Genomic DNA, 20,772 nt, shown 5'->3' on the forward strand with positions numbered 1-20,772 from the left:
CCAGAGACAGGAGTTGAGGGAATGGCCTGGAGCTGTGTCAGGGGAGGTTTAGGTTGGATCTTAGAAAAAGGCTTTTCCCCCCGAGGGTGATTGGGCACTGACCAGGCTCCCCAGGGCAGTGGGCACAGCCCCAAGGCTGCCAGAGCTCCAGGAGGGTTTGGACAACACTCTCCGGGACAGGGTGGGATTGTTGAGGTGTCCTGGGCAGGGCCAGGAGTTGGACTCGATGACCCTGATGGGTCCCTTCCAACTCAGCATATTCTATGATTCCCCTCAGAGTCTCTGTCAGTCTCGGGACAGGAGGACTGTTCCCTCCTGGTTTTCTACATTGCCCCATTTGGTGCTTTAGACTGGTTTTTGCTTTGCTTTTACTTCATTCGATGCTACTGAGCTTCCAGGGAGCATGCAAGGGAGTTTAGTGTTCCAAGTGCAGGGTCAGGTGCTGTCAGCATGGGATTTGTTTCCTCCACTGGCTTCTGCTTTGTTTACAACTTTTGGGAATAACTTACTCATCTGGAGGGAGGAAAGCCTTGATCCAAGGGTAGTTTAAATTTGTAGCTTACATTGTGGTCCTTTAACACCCTAAATTAAAATCCCCCACTACTTGTTTTGCACTGCATCCCCCATGGGTAACAAAAGCAATCTATAAGGCCTATTTACTCAAGCAGTGCCTTAGAAACTAAAATCTTATTGTCTGTTCTCCACAGATATGAAATACTCAGTGATGTAACAGAGGCTCCATTTAAAATGAAGAACCTTTTTCCCCAGTGCCCTTGGCTAAGCTTGCCGTCCCTGCACAGTCCCACCTCCCTGGGAACCACATTTCAATGGTGCTGTACACCCCTTAGTTTTCACAGCATTTTAGGACCTTTCTAGATGGAAAGTGCCATAGAAATGTAAAACCTTATTAATTAAAGGCTGAAATAGATGCAGTGTGTGGAGGTCAGTGACTCATGCAGGAGGATTCTCAGGCTTCTGCTATGCATTGCCTCGGGGCACTTTTTTGAATGTTCCCTTCTCCGGGGCTATGACAGTTTATTACTCAAAGGCTGTGTGAACCTGGAGGTGAATGCAAACTACTCTGGCTCGGAACAGCAACCACTGAACCCAGTTCACGCTGAGCCTTTTGGGACTGCATAATTTCTCCTCATTACAACTTCTGCCTGTGCTTTTCAGGATGCCTGTGCTGTAGTGTATGTGCATGGGGGGATGCTGCTGGGGGCCAGCAGTTCCTCTGCTCGTGGTCATGCTTGGGTTCTGCACATCTCTTTCTGGAGGTCCCAGGAGGATTTGATGGTGCAGGAAGAGAGAGGTTTTGCTTAGGATCCAGTGGCTTCCTGAGTATGAACCAGGGCATGTTTCTAGCAGACAGTTTTCCTTTGAGAAGGTGGGCAGTGATGGCGAGCACAGCAGCCAAAAGCCCTGGCACAGGGAGCACTGTGGCTGCAGCTCCAGTTGGCATTGGAGCAGCAAGGCCTGATCCCTGGGCAGCCAACAGTACCAGAAGGAGCCCCAGTGTAGGTGCAGGTGTACTGGTAAATCTGTTCTCCTGCTGACTGGGGTTTGTTCCACCGAGGTGGGGATTTCAGTCCTTCTGCTGCGTGCACAGCTCAGGTGGCAGAGCTGCAGTTCCCCCAAAAGCACCACCCACCACCATTTCCAGCAGTCCTGAGGCATGCATCGCCCCAGGACATTGGGATTTGCTTTCTGGCTGCGCTGATGTTGATTCCTAACTGGATATTGGGAGACAATCTTATTCTTTATGTATCTGAGCCCTGAAGAGGAACGGTGATGCCTCCCAGCTGCATGGGAACACTACAAATACTGGGGAGCCCCCAGGACTTGATGCCGCAGCACAAGTGAAGTGCCAAACCCTCAGTTAGACACTGTTACATTGCTGACTTCATCAGAGCCAGCAGTCCTTAGGGGAAGCTGCATTTTGGGGTGACCCCCATAGCAAAGCTCACTGTCTGCGAGGTCCCTGCCCTGCTCCTGGCCCCTGGCTGGGAGAGCAGGGACCAAAGAGGTGACAGGGCTGCACCCTGTGAGTGCTGCTCTGCATTCAGCACAGCTGGTGGCACAGCACGGCTGCCCCGGGGCTGTCCCCACTGCACAGCCTGACATCAGCCTGCAGACAGCCTCAACAGCTGGTATTTGAACCCTCAGATTCCTTTATCGTATTTTTGGTTTTTCTTCTCTCTGTTTGGTTCCTGCTGCCCCTTTGGCCTCTCCAGCAAGGACTTCAGCCCACCATTACAATACTCTACATATTTTCCTCATTCTTTTAATTTCCTTCCTTCTCTCATTTCTCTCAATCCCATTACCATCTCCTCCCCAGCAGTCCTGTCTTTGCACCTCTCACTTCTGTTTCACTTCTCACAAATAACAAAACTAAACTGCTTTTCTTTGCAAAAAAAAAAGAAACACCACCAAACAAAAACCAAAAAACCCCACCACAAATAAAACCACAAAGAAAAAACACACATTTTGAAATGGGCAGAAACGGATGCACAGAGCAACTGCTTCATGTCAGCAACGTTGTCACAGAAATAGAAAATGCAGTTCCAGCTGAAGCACATCATTTAGACCCCGTGTACGCTGGGACTGGCAGACAGTGTATTTACAGCAGGTGCTACATAAACAAGCCTCTTCCTTGCTTGGCACACAGACCTACTCCAGGACTTAAGAGTGGAAGGGCAGCTTCCCCGCGGTGGCTGCGCCCACACGGGTGTCTTCAGGTGCGCCTGGCAGGGATTGCTCTGAGCACACATCTGAGTAACTCGGACACGCTGCCGGCAGTGCACAGTCACTACCTGCTCTGCTCTGCCGTGCTGCACCTTGGATTGCCCTCAGGGAGCCGAGACCAAAGCTTTTGCTGACTTTATGCACACAACCTCCCGCAGTATCGCTGCGGCCGCCCCGCCTCCCTGTCCTCCCCTGCCTTACCTTGGGTTTTCACCCAGAGAAAAGAGGTGGGAGAAACACTAAAAAAAAAAAATAAAATCCAGGAAAATGGGATTACAAACCCACAAACACTGCCATAGGAAGATCTGAGGTCAAGCATAAAACCTCTAACTCATTTCAGAAAATGGATTAGATTTCAAGCTGCTGGCACAGCCTGGTGCTGTGGTAATGACATGCACTGGATGGGAGGTGTGAGCTATTGTTGCTGGGTGCCTGTCTGAACACCCCCCTGCATTTTAGTCTTGTTGACAGAGCCCGGAGCCGTGATTCAGAGAGAGCTGCTAATTAAGAGACAAAGTCCAATCTCAACCTAGCTGGCTCTGTTTTTACATAATTTTGTTTTTTGTTTGCCGAGCCTTTTAACTCACTCCATGAACCAGCAGAGCTGCCAGCTGATCTCCTACTTTTCCCTTCGCTTTTCAGTGCAGTACAGAACGTGTGATTCTCCACAAACTCCAGGCCTTTTACCTTTGAGTCTGTAGGTTTAAAAGGGAATTTTTTTTTTTTTTTGAATCTGACATTTTGTCCTGAAAGGATGTGAGGCACACAGAACTGCCGAATGTGGAAGCCACCACAGGAGGCCAAGACATGATATTAAAAGGAGTTATGAAAGAAAGCAAGCTATTGAAGTGTAAACTCAATTTTACTGAGAGTATGCTGCAGATCAGAAATGAGTAGTTTGAATCCCTGGTGCAATTGACACCAAATATTAATAGTTTGGTACAAGCAGGAAATACAAAGAGTTTAAAAAATCTGTTTTCTCTGTGTTTCCAGAGGAGAGTTTGTTTGTTAAGGCACCGAAGACCCTCTATTTTTTTAATAACATGTGTCTCAGTCAGTATCATAATTACAGATTTCACTTTCTTTCGATAACTTCACTCACTGACAAGGCTGGGCTCGTGATCCCTATTTTCTCTCTGGATTAAAAGAAAACTATGTCTATTTCGTAGTCTTGGATCCCTTTCTCGGATTAAACCCGCAGGAAGGAAAAATGCAATTTAAATCACTGCAGGACACTGTCTTCCTGCAGGGAAGGCTTGTAGGAGTATGGCAAAGGTGGGAAACACGACCCTGCAAATCCCATTGAACCAGTACCTGGAGGAAAGTCCCCGTCCTGCCCATGGTGTGGTCACCAGTGCTGTGCCACTGACCTGAGGCCAGCCCCCGAGGCTCAATTAGTGCCTTGAATGAACGTGGGACCTTGAATGAACCTTCCTGGTAGGTTACTCAGTCTCCCTGTTTTTTGCTTAATAACAAAGGATGGAGTGAGTAGTTTCGGGTATCTCAGGAGTGCTGGCAAATGAGTCACGAAATGTGTTAAATTTATTCAGTTGTCTTTACAATCCAGTATAAGTGTGAGTTCTGTAGAGAGATTTGTATCAAACACCATCTCAAAACACACCACAGAAAGTCCCAGAGTAATTTGTTGTAGGGTAAAAACAATCGCTCTCTCACAAGAGGCTCACTGAGACTTTTCAAAGAAAACTTTGAAACAAATTAGGGCATAAAAAGACAAGTTTCTCCCGCTGCAGACCTGCTTCTGCCAGCCAAGGTCAGGTTCCCAAAACCGCCCCCTCTTCTGAGAGGGGCTCCTCTAGCCCCACTTGCATCCCTGGGGTTTCCTCTCACCTGCAATCTTACTATTAGAGACATTTGCATGAAGACAAGGCTTTTCCTAAAAGCAGCAGCTCCTCACGAAGGTTTCAGGTTTCCAAAACAAAACAATTCACAAACACAAGAGGAATCCAGCTATAACTTTTTCTCCAACTCCTTCAAATCACAGCATCTGGGACCTTTGGTGCCCTGCACCTCCTCAGGAGGACAAAGCCAGGTTTTGATCGCAAATCTGTTGATTTTGCCTCAAAAGTGGCGGCCTGAGAGCCTGGGCTGGGGGGGGGCCGGGTCCGGTGGAGGGTGTGAGGGGAGGCTGTGCCTCGGCCCGAGCAGTGAGGGAGGGCTCCGGCCCGGGGGGCTCCGGCCCGGGGGGCTCCTCGGGGGTCCCGCACGGGGGTGAGGGGGTTCCTGAGGGCTCCTGCCCGGAGGTGAGGGGGTTCCTGAGGGCTCCTGCCCGGGGATGAGGGGGTCCCGCACGGGGGTGCGCAGCCCCCGCCTGCCCCGCCGCCCTCACCTGCGGGCGGGCGGTGCCGGAGGGCGCGGGGGCGGCGCGGCGGGCGGTGCCGGGAAGAGCGGCCGGGCCGGGGCGGGGAGGCGCCGGAAGAGCCCATTTCCTCGCGGGACGGGACAAAGCGGCGGGGCCGGGGACGGGCCCGGAGCGGAGCCAGGGCGGCGGCGACCATCCCATCCCATCGCACTGCACCCTCCTGCGCCCCGGTAAAGTTGGCGGGGCCGCGCGGCGCGGCCCCTCCGCGCCCCGCTCTCGCACTTGGAAACTTTTGGGCGGCGGGGCGGGCCCGGCCCTGTGGCCGCGGCGCCGCGGGAGGGACGCGGGGGGGAGGCGGGAGCGGAGCGGGAGAAGGAGGGGAAATGAGGGGAGCGGAGCGGAGCGGGCCGCGCCGGCCGTGGGGCTGAGCCGGGCCCGGGCTGGGCCGCGCGGGGAGGCCGCGCCGGGCGGGGCCGGGGGAGCCCGGCCGGGGTCGGGGGGACCCGCCGGGTTTGGGGTCGCCGGGGGCCGTTTCCCGGGTAGAGGCGGCGGCCGGGCCGGCTCCGGGGAAGTTTCGGGGCGGCGGGCGGGGCCGAGGCCCCTCCCCGCGCGGCCGCTCCCGGGCTGCGGGCCGGGCCCGCCGGGAGCCCCCGGAGCCCCGCTCGCCTCTCGGGCCCCGGTTCCCCCGGGCGGGGCAGCCGAGCCGGCAGCTCTCCCTCCCTCCGTGCCGGCCGTGCGGCTGTTCCCGCACAGGAGCGCCGGGAACACGCCTCGCTCGGCCCCGCCACGTTTCCTGACACCCCCTCCACCCGCTCCTGGGCCGTAGGGCGGACGCTCCTCCTTCCCCGACTGAAAGTTTCGTGGTACTTTTCACAGACAAGAAGTAGGAAGAGCGTACGAGCTCCCGGGTTCTGTGTGACCCCTGTGCCTGCTGCCGTGGGGTTCCTGGACAGTGAGGGGCACCCGGCCTTAATTCATTGCTAGTGCCAATTCAAAACACGTGAAATCTTCCAGGCTGAAAGTTTGCAGGAAAACGTGCGTCCCAAGTTACGTTTAATGAAGAATTGGGTGTGATTAAGGCAGATTTCCCTGCCTGCCCTTGGCCGGCAGCCCTGCTCCGGAGCTGGCGGGTGTCTGCTGGCGAGGGCCATCGATCGCTCCCTCCCCGCTCCCCACGAGCCTCCACGGCCGCGTCCTCATCCCGGCTTTGGAGCTCTGGCTCCGGGCGTGGCTGGGTTGTCTGTATTGAACTGCTCTGGGAGCTCTTTGCGCCCCCTCCCCGCCCCTTGTTTGTCTTTTGTTTTTTGAGATGGGAGTTGTGCAGAAGGTGTTCTGGGTGCTTGAGTTACTGGTTTCCTGCGTTTTTCCCGCCCTGGGATTGGGGAGGTGGGAGAGGCTACACCGGGCTTCCAGTGCTTCCAAACGGCTAAAGGCTGGGGCGTTGTTGTTTTCCGTTCCCAGGTTGGTCTGGGGGCGGGCTTGTGTGTAAATGGAGGTGAAAGCCCAGCTCGCTTTACAGGACGTGCAGTTTTCGGTCTGTCTCGGGGCTCTAAAGCCATGTTAAGTGTTTACTTATTTCTCCCTGCTGAATCGAAACTTTTTGTTTAAAAGGACATATTTTGATGTTGAGTCACTGTTTTTTATTTACAGAGAAACAGTTTTTAAAATATCAACGAAATATTTCTTTGACTTTCATCAGCAGAAACAGACAAAAGGTTTATTAATAAGGTTTTGTTTTTGGAAAGGCTTTGCCCTAACCTTTTCCATGACAAACAACGTGCCTTCACTCTGTAGGGTTTTTTTCAGTCAGCTCTAATAATAGGCCTCTGCATCGGAGATTAAAAGTTTACACAAGGTGGCAGGGGGGAGCGCAGCGGGAAGAGATTAGAAATCCTGTGTTCAAACCGATGGTTTAAAATACAAATGTAAATACTTACCTCACAATAAATTTTCAAGCTTTGTGAAACATCAGCACTTCTGTGCTGACGTGTGTAAAGGCAGACATTAATGTGCAGCTTCTTCGCAGGACTTCTGTTGGTCTGATAAAGTTAACTGAGAGATGTAATAGAAAAGTAATTTGTGTTTTTTCAGGAGCATGAATATCTTCCTTCTGCAGCTGTAAGATCGAGAAACTGATCATGCAAAGGAATCCACATTAGTAGAAATGTTTATGAATTGAAAATACATTTTAGTGGGACTTCAGCCCTGCCTTAAAATTATGTCTGCTGTTACTATTTGATTTCTAAATGATCTTTCTTATGCAGCGAACAGAAATATTTAGTGGCCAAACCAGCCTGCTCATCATAAATGGACAGTGGGGCTGGTCTGCAGCGAGGACCTACGTGGCCATGATGTTTCTGTTCAAGGACTTGCTGTGTTTCTGAGGTTTTTATCTTTGCTGGACACTAAAGGGAACATGATGATTAAAAGAGGACTAAGTACTGTTTTATTAGGACAGTGCAATATGAAATGGTCATTCAACATGATCATGTATCACAGACTGGTTTGGGTTGGAGGGGACCTTAAAGTCCATCTCATTCCACCCCCTGCCATGGGCAGGGACACCTTCCACTAGCCCAGGTTGCTCCAAGCCCCGTCCAACCTGGCCTTGAATAGTTCCAGGGACAAGACTTCCTATTATTGTGCCTTAACTGGACAACACTCCAATTCTTGTGCTACAGAACTGTAATGCATATAACCTTGAGGAATTGGATCCTTTACTGCTCTGGGAATTCACCCTAATTTAGTTTTATAGCTAATCTGGAATAGCTCCATTCAGTGAGTTTATAGCTCATGCGTTGGTTAAACAGTGTTGCAGCTTCAGAGAAAGTGCAGATGTTTGATAATTACTACTTTTAACTCCATACTATTTTAAACCAGTGAATGAGACTTAAAATAGAGCCTACCACAAAATTGCATGCCAGCACCCTCACTGGATGAGCTCCTCTGAAGAGACAAGCACTGAGAGTGACCTGCTGTGCCACAAAGCAGAACTGGGTGCAAATGGATTTGCTGAGGTGAAGGAGTTGCAGGAGGAATGCAGTCACTGCAACTCGAGTTGGGATCATTCTCCTGGAAAAATTGAGACTCCTTATCTGCCAGTCAGGGTGAGAATGGGTGTAACTCTGATTTCTGGTGTGCAGAGGATTAGGCCAGACTCTTCTGTTGGCAAATATGTTACTTAGATATGATTCATAATTCCTCATGACTGATGGATTTAAAGAGCCAGCTACCTTTTCTCTCAGTATGATTACACAGTTTTGTTTGTTAATCCCAGATGTACTATGGAAACATCTGTTAGTCCTTTGATATGTGTTTATAAATATCTCTGGAGTAACCTTTTTTTCCCTGTGCTTTGTGAAGTGATAGAAATTATTAAATACACACATCTAAACTAATGCAGTTTGCAAAGGGAAGTTCACTCCCAGTCTATTGATGTGCCCTTCTGTTACAAGATTTCTAATTTACAAGACAGCTACTTGATTAATCATTTAGACTCCTGAGAGCTTCTTCTGGAAGGTTTTAAGTTCAGGCACCTCTCCCCGTGTCCTGGGCTGCATCTGAAAGTGTGACCAGCAGGTTGAGGGAGGGGTTTCTGCTCTGCTCTGGTGAGACCTCACCTGCTGTGCTGCCTCCAGCTCTGGGGCCCCAATATACAAAGGATATGGAGTTTCTGGAGTGAGTCCAGAGGATGCCATGGAGATACTCCAAGAGCTGGAGCCCCACTGCTCTGGAGACACTGATAGAGTTGAGGTTGTTCAGCCTGGAGGAGTCTCCAGTGGGACCTTAGAGCCCCTTCCAGTGCCAAAGGGGCTCCAAGAGAGCTGGAGAGGGACTTTGGACAAAGACTTGAAGTGCCAGTACAAGGGGGAATGGCTTCAAACTGCCAGAGGGCAGGGAGAGATGGGATATTGGGGAGAAATTGTTCCCTATGAGGGCAGGGAGGCCCTGGCACAGGTTGCCCAGAGAAGCTGTGGCTGCCTCTGGATCCCTGGAAGTGTCCAAGGCCAGGTTGGACAGGGCTTGGAGCAACCTGGGCTAGTGGAAGGTGTCTCTGCCCATGGCAGGGTTTTGGAATGAGGTGCATTTTAAGGTCCCTTCCAACTGAAGCCATTCTGTGATTCTATGGATGGAAAAAGCAAACATGAGGCCAGGTGTAGCTAAAGGGAAAACCATTACCAAGGCAGAGAGTGGAACAGTGATGATGAAACCAAGCTGAATGCCAGGCAGTTCCCCTGCAGATCTGTTTTAGTACGTGGAATGACACAAGGAGGGAGGAGTGTTGATGCATGTTACAGTCCAAGAGAGAATGAAACTCCTGTACTGTTTCTAAGGCAGTGAGGGGGTTGAGAGCAGAGCAGCCAGGAAGCTGGCAGCAGTGTGGCAGGTAGGATTGCACTGGGGATGAGACAAAACTTCAGCTCATGGTGTGCTTTTTTTCCCCAAACAACACCCAGTTCTCAGCTATCTGTGCCCTGTTATGGAATGGTTCCTCAGGTGGCTGTATATGCTGATGGTTTTATGTGTGGAGCTGATGTTGGGGAGCAAATGAGATGTTCGTGTAAATTAGGGTAGAAGAGGCTATAAACCCATTAGTGCACCCTGTTCTGGACTGAAACTAATGAGCTTGTGGAGCTGCTGAGGGTCAGGAGAAGAAAAAAGATTACTTTTTTATCTGGAGGTTAATTGATGGAAGGGAGGGAGAAGTGTAGACCAGACAGTTCTGGCATTGCTGTTGTTCAGCAGAAGGTCAAGAGGTCATTTAGGTAAATACTAAATTTGCTGCTTTTCACTGAAGTCAAGAGGAGCTAATGCTCCCAGGATCACGTGTGGTGGTTTGTGCTCCCTCTTCCACTGCCTTTCCCACTCCCCCAGGGGCTCAGAGTTTTCATTCACTGCTTTATCCTGGGCACTTGTAGAGGTGATATCTATGCATATCTAAGGCTCTAAGAGGGAGATTATTCTTCCCATGTCTTTTTCTGGATGATACAACCTCAGCCCAGAAGATCCACTTAAATAAATGGGCTGCACAAGGGCTGCACTAGCAATGTAGCTTTACACTGCCACAAAGGTCAGTTTAATTTTTCATGTAAACAGGGCTGAGCCGTGTGCCTATAAAGTGGTGTTTAACCTGTGTAACACCGAGCAGGTCAGAATTCATCTCTGCAAAGTGCTCTTGAGATCTTCAGCTGAAGCCATAGGTGGGTAAATGTTGTTTTTAATTGACTAGAATATTGAATTCAGACCCAGTGCTGTTGAACAGCAGAGGACAGAACTGTGGTATGCTCAGAAGCAAGAAGGTGAAAGTGGGTGTGAGCACAACTAATCAAGATGTACAAGCTGCCTGTTCTTTACCCTCTTTTTTGCAAGTATGTCCTTGTAACATATACTTGTAATACTAATTTCTTTTCGAGTGACTTAGAGACCTAATGAGTGTCATTGCTCGATGTTGGAGAGTTGCTCATGGTCTTGGATAATTCATGATGGGCTGTGGACATGTATGCACGTGACACATCTGGTATAAACTTCACTTACAATTTACCATACAGTTCATTCCAACCAGTACCTGATGTCCAGGTGTTTTGGAGTCTAAACAACCTGACACTTAAATTATTTATTCATTTAAAGACGGAGAAGTTGAACAATGAACTGTAAGTGGTGTGCAGGGGGGTTAGTGTGATCTGATTGCCATAGGTTGAGAGGTCCATTCAGCCTTTTGTCCTGTCGTTACCCATGTCATGATGTTTTGGTTATCCCGGTCTCATCAACTCTTTTTTAGTCTAGCCCTTGTCTGAGGCCCTAAATTACAAGCCCTTCACCTGGCCTTGGCCCAGCTGTCATCAACAACAGAAGGAGGGAGTGAGGCGGGAGCTCTGCGGGTTGTTTCCGTTCCCTTGTCACTCTGTTGAGCGGTATCCTCTGGCTCCTTTGATGCCTTTGGGGAGTGATGGATGCTCTTGGATGGTGTCTGGTGTTGTGCTCTTGTTCTCTGGTCATAACTATTGACCCCTGCCACTTTACTGACTCCCACAATCATTTATCTTCCCTTCCCCATATCCTCCCCCCCCTTTTTCTTGGGTGGTGGCAGTGTATAAAGCCATCCCTAAAAGGGAAGCCAACAGGCAAGCAGTCAAACAAGCAGTAAAACCCTGAGAGAAGGGCAGACAAGTAGCATTGCTTCCCTGAGGTTCTGTGCCAAGCTCCATCAGTGTAGGAGCTTCCTGAGGGAGGAGCTGGAGCCCGGGCTGAGCTCTGTTCCACAGGTGTGCCCAGGGCTGGCAGGAGCCCACGTGGCTGCGGGCACTGCCCGGCCTGGCTGCAGGAGCAGACCAGCTCTGTCACTGTATTCAGTTCAATCACTGTGTCTTACATTTGGAAGCCTTGTGAGTCCAATGACTTCATACAAACTATAAGTAAAATGAAAGATGCAAAATATTTTTTGAGTGAGTGAAAAGCAAGAATCTGGTTCGGCTCTGAGGGGCTCTGGAGTGGTTTAAATTTTGGTACAAAGTATTGGCTTTGTAGTTACTGCCGCTTCCAGTGTTTGGAAGATGTATTTAATTACAAACCACTGCTGTTGGAAACACATTTCCTAAGTAACATTAAACAGTGCATCCTGAAAGCAGAGATGTGGGTAAGGCTTTTTGGACAGCCTGTGTTTGTTACTTTGTGGCATTTCTACTGCCAGTGGAGTCCTCAATCACAGCTCTCTTATTTTGTATGGGTACAGAGAGGAGTGCAGTATGATTGTGTGAGTGGTTTTTTCCCCCTCTCTTAGCTGGATTTGGAAGAAAAAATAATGACATAAAATGCACTAAGAGTAGGAAAAAAAAAAGCTGGAAGGTTTATTTGTAGCAAAACAGAATAATGCAGATGCGTTGTGCAGGGTTCAAAGCTTATAACCTCAAGGAGAGAAGTTAATTTCTGGTTTTTATGCATCAGTACTTTAGCATCAGGTGTTCTTAGCTGGTTTACTTAGTTTACAAAATTGGTTAAGACAATTTGAATATAATTATTTGATTAACAGAATATTACTGTGGGCCTAGGGAGAAGTCAGTGGTTCTCAGTAAAAGATGCAGTGTTCAGCAGAACCAGAGGCAAAGTGCTGGTGGAAAGCCAATGGAACAGGATTTCTTGGCTCATCTGGTTTTTGTTCTGTAGCTTTGTCATGTTTCCTGTTCCTGGGGGTGAGAGAAGGGGTGGAGAGAGAAAAATGTGTCTTTAATCAGATGTAGGTTGGTTTCCACTTAGTAAATAGCTGTATTACTACCTTAAAATCTCTTTTTCCTGTAAGACCATTCAAGCAGTGACTCCTTCCTCCCAAACCTTCTGGTTCCGTCCTGTTGCTTTTGTGGAATGTGGGTGGGACAGTGATATTCTTTTCTTTTTTTTAGCAGAAGCTGCTTTAATTGGTCATCCATATGCGAAGGCAGTGACTCCAAAGGATTCCTGTCCAGGCAGATCATTGTTAGCTCTGACTCTCCTGCACCACGGTGCACCCTTAGCAGGTTTGTACTTGACAGGAGGTGGTTGTGGCTGTGCAGGGAACTCTGGGAAGCATCCAAAAATTCATGGCACCGCTGTGTTTTCGTTAGTACCTGCTTTGCTCTTCTGCAAAGTTCTCAGCAGTCAGTGCTCGCTGTGCTCTGCAGCCTGGCTGGCACTTTGTGGGGAGAGGAGATGGTGTGTTAGAGCCTCCTGCCTTACCTACTCTCCCGGATAGCTGCAGTCATTTAAAGATGCTTCACTCATCCAAACCACACTCGTGCATTCCATTCGTGTTCACTCCTTCTTCCTGGGGTTTGTTTTTGTGAATCCCTCCCCTTCTTACCTCTGCAAGTTGAGAGTTGTCTGGGGGCGTGTGGGGATGCTGCAATTCTTCCTGTGAAAGTAACTCATTGTGTGGAGCTGGGAGGTGGTGCTGAGGGTTACCCTGAACAGAAAGTGAAATTCTCAGCCTTGTCACCTGTGGGGCTTGTTACTTTTTTTTTTTTTTTAGGTAATTGCTTTGTAATTTTTATCTAAGACTGACAGAGTGTTCCTGAATCAAAGTGAAGGACCAAGAAAGGACTCCTAAAGGACTTTTCCTAGGAAACTTAGAAAATGTTTTACTTTGAAGAGTCTTCACACTCCTTTGCTCTAGTAGCTTTTGCAAATGGAGAAAACTTTTTCTGTTCTTAAAACATCATGAGTTTCTGTTATGTAGCCTTTAGTTGCTGCTATGCTGAGCATGCAAGCGAGAAAGAGTATGGTATTTAGTCTCTGTTAATACAAGACTGTCCATTTGCTCCATGTTTAAGCAGATTGTCTCATCAAACCTCTAATTATAGGGAGTCTCATTTTTTTCAAAACATGCATGTCAGTATTTGTGTACTTCTGACTGTTTTAAATTGCTAATGAAGGTCTAGATTTCCAAGATGTGGTCAGCTAAAAGCACTGAAGGGTATTGCATAACAACATATCAATTTAGGAATGAAAGTGCAGTTTCAGTGGGGTCAGATTCTGGTTATTTCTGATTCTTTAGCATAAACAGCACTTTTTATTGCAAGTTGAGTGCTGAAGAAGATCAGAACAAAAATTCCCAGGTTTTCTTTTCCCTTTATTGCCAGCCATCAGTGGGTTTCTGCAAGCTAAGCAAGAATCAGTTTTGCTGCACTGGCAAATTCTTGTGCCAATTGATAAAGTAGACTAATTTATAACAACCTTTTTCTTATTTAAGGAATATTTGTGGCAAAAATTAACTTGTTAAAAGGTTGCCCCTTCTTGGATTCATTGCAAATGTGAGGTTGGTAATTGGAACCTGTGCTGGCATAGTTTGGGGTTTGAAGAGCTGTGCTCTGTAGCCACAGCCTAGTTATTATATCTGCACTGACTGTGTATCCCTAGGGTCTGAAACGTGTGCTGTGGTTCAGAGAGTGCCAGTAAGCTGTTCTTCCATTCTTTCTCAATGATTTCAGGGAAGCTTCACACAGTTTTCCACCTCAGGAGTGGGAAGAGACACTGAGGGCTCTCAGTAGTTGAATTCAAGGGGTCCAGCCCTGCCTGGGCTGTAACATCCTCTCTACAGGCTGTCCCCTCATTGTGTTTGAAAGTATGAACCTACAGTTTGAGCCTACAGCTAAATGTGAGAGATGTGGCTGTGTGAGGGCTGGCTTTGGGAGCTGGAAGTTGCCATTGCTGCAGGGGTAAGTTTATGACAGATGTTGCTGTTTGCTTAAAATGCAGGTGTGTTGCCCTTCTGCATGGCCAGAGCCATGACCTGACCCACAGAACAGCTAAAATACAGCACTTAGAAATCTAGTGGTTACTTGTTCTGATTTTGGAAGCTTGCTTTCAGGGTGGTAGTAGCACAGATCTTCAGCAAAAAATGGCAAAAACATCGTGAAGGACACTGAGTGGTTTATTGTTAACAGCAATAGCTTGCTGCTCATGACACATCTTTTCTTTTTCCCAAGTACAAAGTTTTGTAGCTAGAATATTAAAATTAATCTTGGTTATATAGGAGATCCTCTTTCTTAGAAAAAGCGTGTGTGTCTTCTCAAGCAGTCTTGATGCTCTCTCAGTCATTGTGGAATTGGAATGCTGTGTGTGCTTTGGAATCTGGAAACTGCAGAAATGAATTGGGTGCTTGTTGGGACATACTGGGACATCCATCTGGACAGTTACATGGGTATAAGCCTGAGTTTGGTTCCTGCATTCTTTTAGGATGTCATCCATGAACTGGAGCCTTAGTGTGACATAAATAAGTCACTAATTGCTCGTGCCTGCTGTGATGTGTCTTGCCATGCACCTCCTTTCTAGCTCCTTTGAGACAAAATGCTGGCAAAAAGGAAATGATCAGAGCTTAACTCTTACATAGCTGAAGGCAAGAGGCTGCTGTTAGCACGGGCTAAGAAAACATCATATTTGTGGTTGTGAAATCACTGTTGTGGTCCCAGGAACACTGCAGAGCGTGCCTTCATCCCCTCAATGACAGCTAGACTGACATGGAGGCGTGAAAACCTGTTGTTGCAGAGTGTGTTCCTGATTTTGATGGCAAATGAGCCGCTCAAGATCCCCAGCACTGTGACAGTTTGGCAGCTGCTGGGAGATGGCACACAGTGCTTTGGGGGTTGTGTTGCATCTCAGTCTGATGATGTGCCCCATCCCCACTGTGTGACGGGGCGTGGGGTGGGGTGGCTGTGCTGCCAGAAGGGGAAGGTGAGGGGCTCTGTGCCTCTGCTGGCAAGGCAGTGGGCAGGAGATAACACCCATGTGGGAGAGGAAAGAGTTCTAAATGCCATGGATTTTTGTGGGGATGCTGGATTAGGTTACATCTCTTTACTCAGTAACAAGGTCTAAAGATTTGCTAAACCAGCTGAGAAGGGGAGAAGCATTTGTTTCTCACTGGTTCTGTAAGGCTGTCTGATGAGCTGTTTCAGATGCCTCTCTGTGGGCCCTCTCCACTAGAGCAGCAGAGGAAAAACACATATGAGAAACAGATTATGAGAGCTGGAACTAGAATGGCACTGGTGAGAAACAGGCTTGCCTGAGCCCAAACATTGTCTTTTCTCTTAGTTGGTTACTGCAGTTGTGATAAAAAAGGTGTAACAAAGTTGAATATACTTGAGTGGCAGAAAATGCTTTGATAATAAAAGAACATAGTCGTTGATTTCTACAGAAGTTTGTTCTCTTCAGTGGTTTCCCATATATTTTTCCATGTTTCATATAGATGCCACGCTTGAAAGTTTAGTAAAATCATTATATTCAGTGAAAACCAGGAATTTGGGATTGGATGGAGATGGTCTTACCTCAACACCAAGTTGGGACATGGCCAATGTATCTACTCAGACCTGAGAATTTGAAGGCACTCCTGAGTTTAATAATACAGACACAGCCAATACATCTCACCTTTACCACCAAGATCTGAGTCTCGTGAGACAGGTTCAACTCAAACTTGCCCCGTAAATATAAATAAAAGCTTTGCCCCAACATGCAGCATCTGAGTTAGTGTTAATATTTCTGAGTGTGAAATTCTAACAGTAAGGATTTCTAGGGAGGTGATACCTGCATGGCATTTAGGGTGGGGGAGAAGATTTGGTAGCTGAGCAGATGAAATTTAAGGTTGAAGGCATTGTTAGAAGAGGATGACTCACTGTTTTTAGTTGTGTATACTTGGTGTTAAATAAAACCAGCTTAAATAAAAACTGCTTAAATCCTCTTTGAAGAGCATCACATATACCAAACATCCTTGACTAGCAGCCATTTGTCTGCCAAGGGGAGTGTTGTTTTATTTGTGGAATATGGCAGACAAATCAATTTGGAGACTGTGAAGGGAAAGAATGAAACTTTTTATTTTCTGGATACTCCTAGTTATGTGAAAAACAATTTTGAACTGTCAGTGGGGCATGATGAAACCCCTGTGTGTGAGCTGGATTTAGTATGAAGTGTGCCTTAACCTTTTGGAAATCAGAACTGTTCAGAAGGTTTGCCGTAATGGTATGTGTTAGATACCCACTTCCTGAAGATCTTTGTCTCTTGTCTGCTGCCTTCAGCAGGGATAAAGGATCCCTGCTGGTTATCAGGTGGGTTGGGTATTTGGATGACAAGCCTTGGGAACAGGGAAGCTGGTTTATTTTCTGTCTGGAAGATGAAGCTGGGTTAGTGTTGTGAATCCCACCATGTTCCATCATCATGACTTGGGTGATAGAATAAGGGATTTTCTCATTATGTGGTACAGAAAGACAGTCTAGCAGCATGGTAGAAAACCAGATTATCATTCAAAATGATTGTGATATGACAAATAAAAAAGCTGCAAAATAATGCAGTCAAATACCTATTACTGTACCTGGGCCCATCAGCTGCACAGGATGGGGACTAGGAGGATGTCCTCCAAATGGAGAATGTCCCCCCAGGTATAAAATGTTCTTGACCCATGTTCTTTTGTTGGGCATTGTGGATAGCATAATGCTGGAATTCAGCATGTGGTCTGTTGTGCCTGGCCCAGGTTAGCTCCTGCTGTGCCAGTCAGGCCGTTCCTTGAATACTGGCTTCTCTGAGAAAAACCAGCAGGCACCAATGAGTGCAGTTAAAAGCTTTTAGAAACCAGCCTGTCAGGAGAGTTAAAACATGAAGCCTGACAGCAGATAGCCTGTTAAAGACCCTTCAGGTAGCACAAGGTGGTGAGACTGATGCACAGGAGATGAACAGTTAAATTTTTCACTGCATAGCCCAAAGAGATTTGCTCTGTCCAGGGATGGGTTCCTGCAGGGTCACTTGGTGCAGGGCAGGTGGAATGTACTTGCTCAGAAGTGCCAGAGGTACAGCCAGCACTGCCTTCAGGTGTGTGTGGGAGTGCAACCTGGGAAAACAGGACCACGAGCACTAGGCCTGTCTGTGATTTGTTGGGGTGCAGAGCTCACTGTTGGAATTGTGCTCCTTCGTGGGCTTTTTGGAAAGCCTTGGGTGCCTTCAGAACACTTCTGCAAAGAAGCTGCAGAGCTGCATTCCTCTGCTTGCCAAAGTCTAGAAATCATTTGCATGCCAGTATCGTGGAAATAGGTATCTGAAGTTATTCTTAAAGCCTTGAATTACCAGGTTTTGAAAACACTCCGACCTTTAGTTGTGGCTTTTGGAAGGAGCACTGTGTGCATATCTTGGTGTGTTCCCGGCAGGCCAGCTCCTGTAGTGGGGTACAAAGTGCAGCCCCAGCAGTTCAGCCATCCCTCTGCTCAGGGGTGTGCCCTCACTTCTGTGAGCAGGGCTGGGAACTGCCCTGGGGGCGCTTCAGAACCAGAACTCCTTTCTGTTCTGCTGCAGTCTCACCTCCTCCTTCAGGACCGGAAAGGAAATCTTTATAGTTCCCATCTTACTCTGAGCGTGCAGTGGCTCACAGGTGTGTGCCAATGGGGGTGTCTGTTTGGAAAAGGAGCAGTAGAATGGCAGTAGTGGTTGCTTGAAGCAGAATGGAGACCTGTTCCTAATCTTTAGCTGTTCAGGCCTTGAGTGTTTGTAGAAAGCAGGGCAAGTTGTCCAGGGATGGCTCTGCTCCCACAGCTGCTCATTGGCTGGAGCAGTAGCTCCAAGAGTGGCTTCTTTAAACAACTGCTCTTCCCCTGTCCTCGTGTCCTTGCAAGTGCACTAAAGCCCAGTAAGATGTTGCATTACTGTTGAACAACCATTGTGACCAATGTAATAACCCAAAGGTTTGAGTTAATGTGCTGCATGGTGAGCATGGTTTAAAGTTGGGGCTTTACATGTCTGAGCATTAGGTGTGTGGGGAGGACATTCCCACTGCCTGCAGAAGCTCTGATTGATGTTCACTTTTCAGTGGCACCTGGTTCAGCTTGGCTGTGACGTCCAGCTTTGCCCTGTGTTCCCACTTTGGAGGCTTTGCCAGCAGTGCCAGGTGACATCTCCATCGCTGGTTGGGCTCACAGCAGTGTCTGTGTGGCACAGTGGGCCAGATGGGGATCTCAGCCCACCCTGCAAAAATGGATTTCTTTCCCTTTAGCCAAATCAGTTCTTCCCCATCTGGTTAATCGCTCAGACGTGGGGAGAGCTGTGCCAGGACGGAGGGGGTGTGATGTGTGAACGGGAATGAGTTCCTGGAGGGGTGTGGGAGGATGAACGTTGGTCTTTAAGCAGCTTTTCTACTGCTTATGAAACCACAGGCTGGGCAACCACAACTCCTTGTGCACTGGTGATGTTCTGTATGTTCCCGCACTGAGATTCAGCGTCACTCACTCTTCTGCCTTGTCCTTGAAATTCCTGCTCTGAGCACATGTGCTGCTGTGTCCTGGGTATGGCAGGGCTGGGGCATGGACAGCCTGTTTCTTTGCCAGCGGGGGTGCCCCCTGGCCTGCCTGGGTCCCTCTTCCAGGGGACATCCTCTCCCGGTAGATGTTACAGTGACTGTGGTCCTTGTGGGGGTTATGGTGGCTCTCCAGGAACTAAAGATGGAGCACTCTGCTACAATGTCCTCTGATAGGGTTTGCTGTTACCAGATTTGAACTCAATGAGGGGAGAGCTCCAGCAGTCACAGGGAAAAGGCAAGTTTTCAGAGCACTGGAGCATCCTCGTGGTGAGATCGCAGCCCTGGCATTTGTCCCCTAAACCTACCTCACCCATGTGTAGGTAACCTGTAGCCTGCTCCTGTATTCTCCACAAGTATTTAATTGAATAAACCTATTTATTGCAATGCAGAAATGATATCCAAGCCATTGCTGCCAAGCAGTCTTTGGTATCAAGCTATGCTTTTTAAATAAATTTCAATAACATTGCTACTAAGTGGTTTTATAGACCATTACTTCTGGCCAATTCATGAACTATTATACTAACGTATTTTCAGATGAATTGCCTTTATTATTCTACTAATACAATTAATGTATTGGTTACCTTGTCCTGCACTTTGTTTCTGTGAGAGGCATAACATCATTAACTGTATAGAAACAGCCTTTACCTAGAAACCTCCTGGGCTTCCCAGAGCCCTGGGTGTGTTTCTCAGAAACCATAAAGGCTTTCAGTGTGTATTTTCTTGTCTGCTTACGTAGGAAACATTCATGCTGATCTAATTGGAAGGGAATAAACCAGTGAAATTCCTTGTGGAGAATGGGATGTTACCTGGAGGTGAAGGGCACTTCACAGTGTGCTCTGTGCCAGTGTCTGGGCTGTGGAATGAGCCTACGGATTTGTGAAATGAAAAGAAGGTGATCAGGAGAGAAGGTTAATTAGTGAGTTCGAAGGGCTTAGTGGTCAGTGTCAGAGGCTGGGCCAGGACAGGAGATGGCCACCCTTCACATTCCTGCAGTCAGCTCCCCGGGGCTCTGGAGCTGCAGCCTGGAATGTGATGTGGGAGCCCTCACCTGCACCCCTGAGCTTTTTCAGTTCAAGCCATCAGAAAGGTTTTACATATACCAGCATTGATTGGGCTCTTCCCAGTCTCTCTCTTTTTTAAGCTTTCAGCTTTTGAAGTTTTCTTTCTGCCAGCAGTGTGGGCACCTGGAGCGTGGGCGGGGTGGAAAGCTGAGTGCACTGGGTGAGTGTTCCTGCCTGGGCCCTGGTGAAGCTGCTCCTCAGGGTGACAGCTGGCCAGAGCCGTGCGGGCAGTGGTGCTGTGAGTCCTCGATGCCTGAGTGGTGCCCATGGTGTGAGGGAGCTGTGAGCTGGCTGGGGCTCAGCCTGCCAGGGAGGGGTGCTGAGCCCCCTGAGTGCCCCGCACCTTTACCCTGCTCTGGGGCAGCAGCAGCCCCCCTGTGCCGCTCCTGCACTGCTGACTGACTGTGTTGGGATAGAGCAGTTGGTTATTGGTACGTGTTGTAAACATGGTTGGTTACCAAAATTAGTGCCTTGCCTCCTGCTTCTTAAAAATAATGGCACGTTGTGCTCGTCTGGCAGCTTTGGGGACATCTGGTGCTGTCAGAGCAACGTGACTGCTGAGATGCTGTGCAGGCAATGCCCTGTCCAGAGAAAGATTTTAAAATATCGGCTGATAAGCTTTAAAATGACTTCAACAGTAGGTATTTAGGAAAAGGGGTAGAAGGGCCTTGGGGAATGTATTTCTCTTCCTGACTTTTTGAAAAATAAAAAGTTATAAATGTGGATTTAGTCCTACGATGAATTTTGAGGGCAGTGCAAAGCAGGAAGAGGTAGAATCTATTCTGTCTGAAGTGATATGAATTGGTTTTATGGATCTGTAAATACTTTAAATCCATTTTTTACTGCGGTTA

General features: G+C 48.1%; 1 protein-coding gene across 3 annotated transcripts in view; it reads left to right on the plus strand.

Annotated features, from left to right (window-relative positions):
* The first annotated feature begins 5,162 nt into the window (after window positions 1–5,162).
* Window positions 5,163–20,772, plus strand: part of CTNNA1 (catenin alpha 1) — a 119,144-nt gene continuing 103,534 nt past the window's right edge. Inside the window, exons 1-2 of one of the 3 annotated variants that reach the window (XM_064671411.1) lie at window positions 5,163–5,295; window positions 12,460–12,573. The gene's annotated coding sequence lies outside the window, so the exon portion shown is untranslated. The remainder of the gene's footprint in view (window positions 5,296–12,459; window positions 12,574–20,772) is intronic. The other 2 variants (XM_064671410.1, XM_064671412.1) reach the window with 2 other exon arrangements.

The sequence above is a fragment of the Pseudopipra pipra genome, chromosome 15, assembly GCF_036250125.1.
Source record: "Pseudopipra pipra isolate bDixPip1 chromosome 15, bDixPip1.hap1, whole genome shotgun sequence".
In the NCBI taxonomy this organism is placed as follows: Eukaryota; Metazoa; Chordata; class Aves; order Passeriformes; family Pipridae; genus Pseudopipra; species Pseudopipra pipra.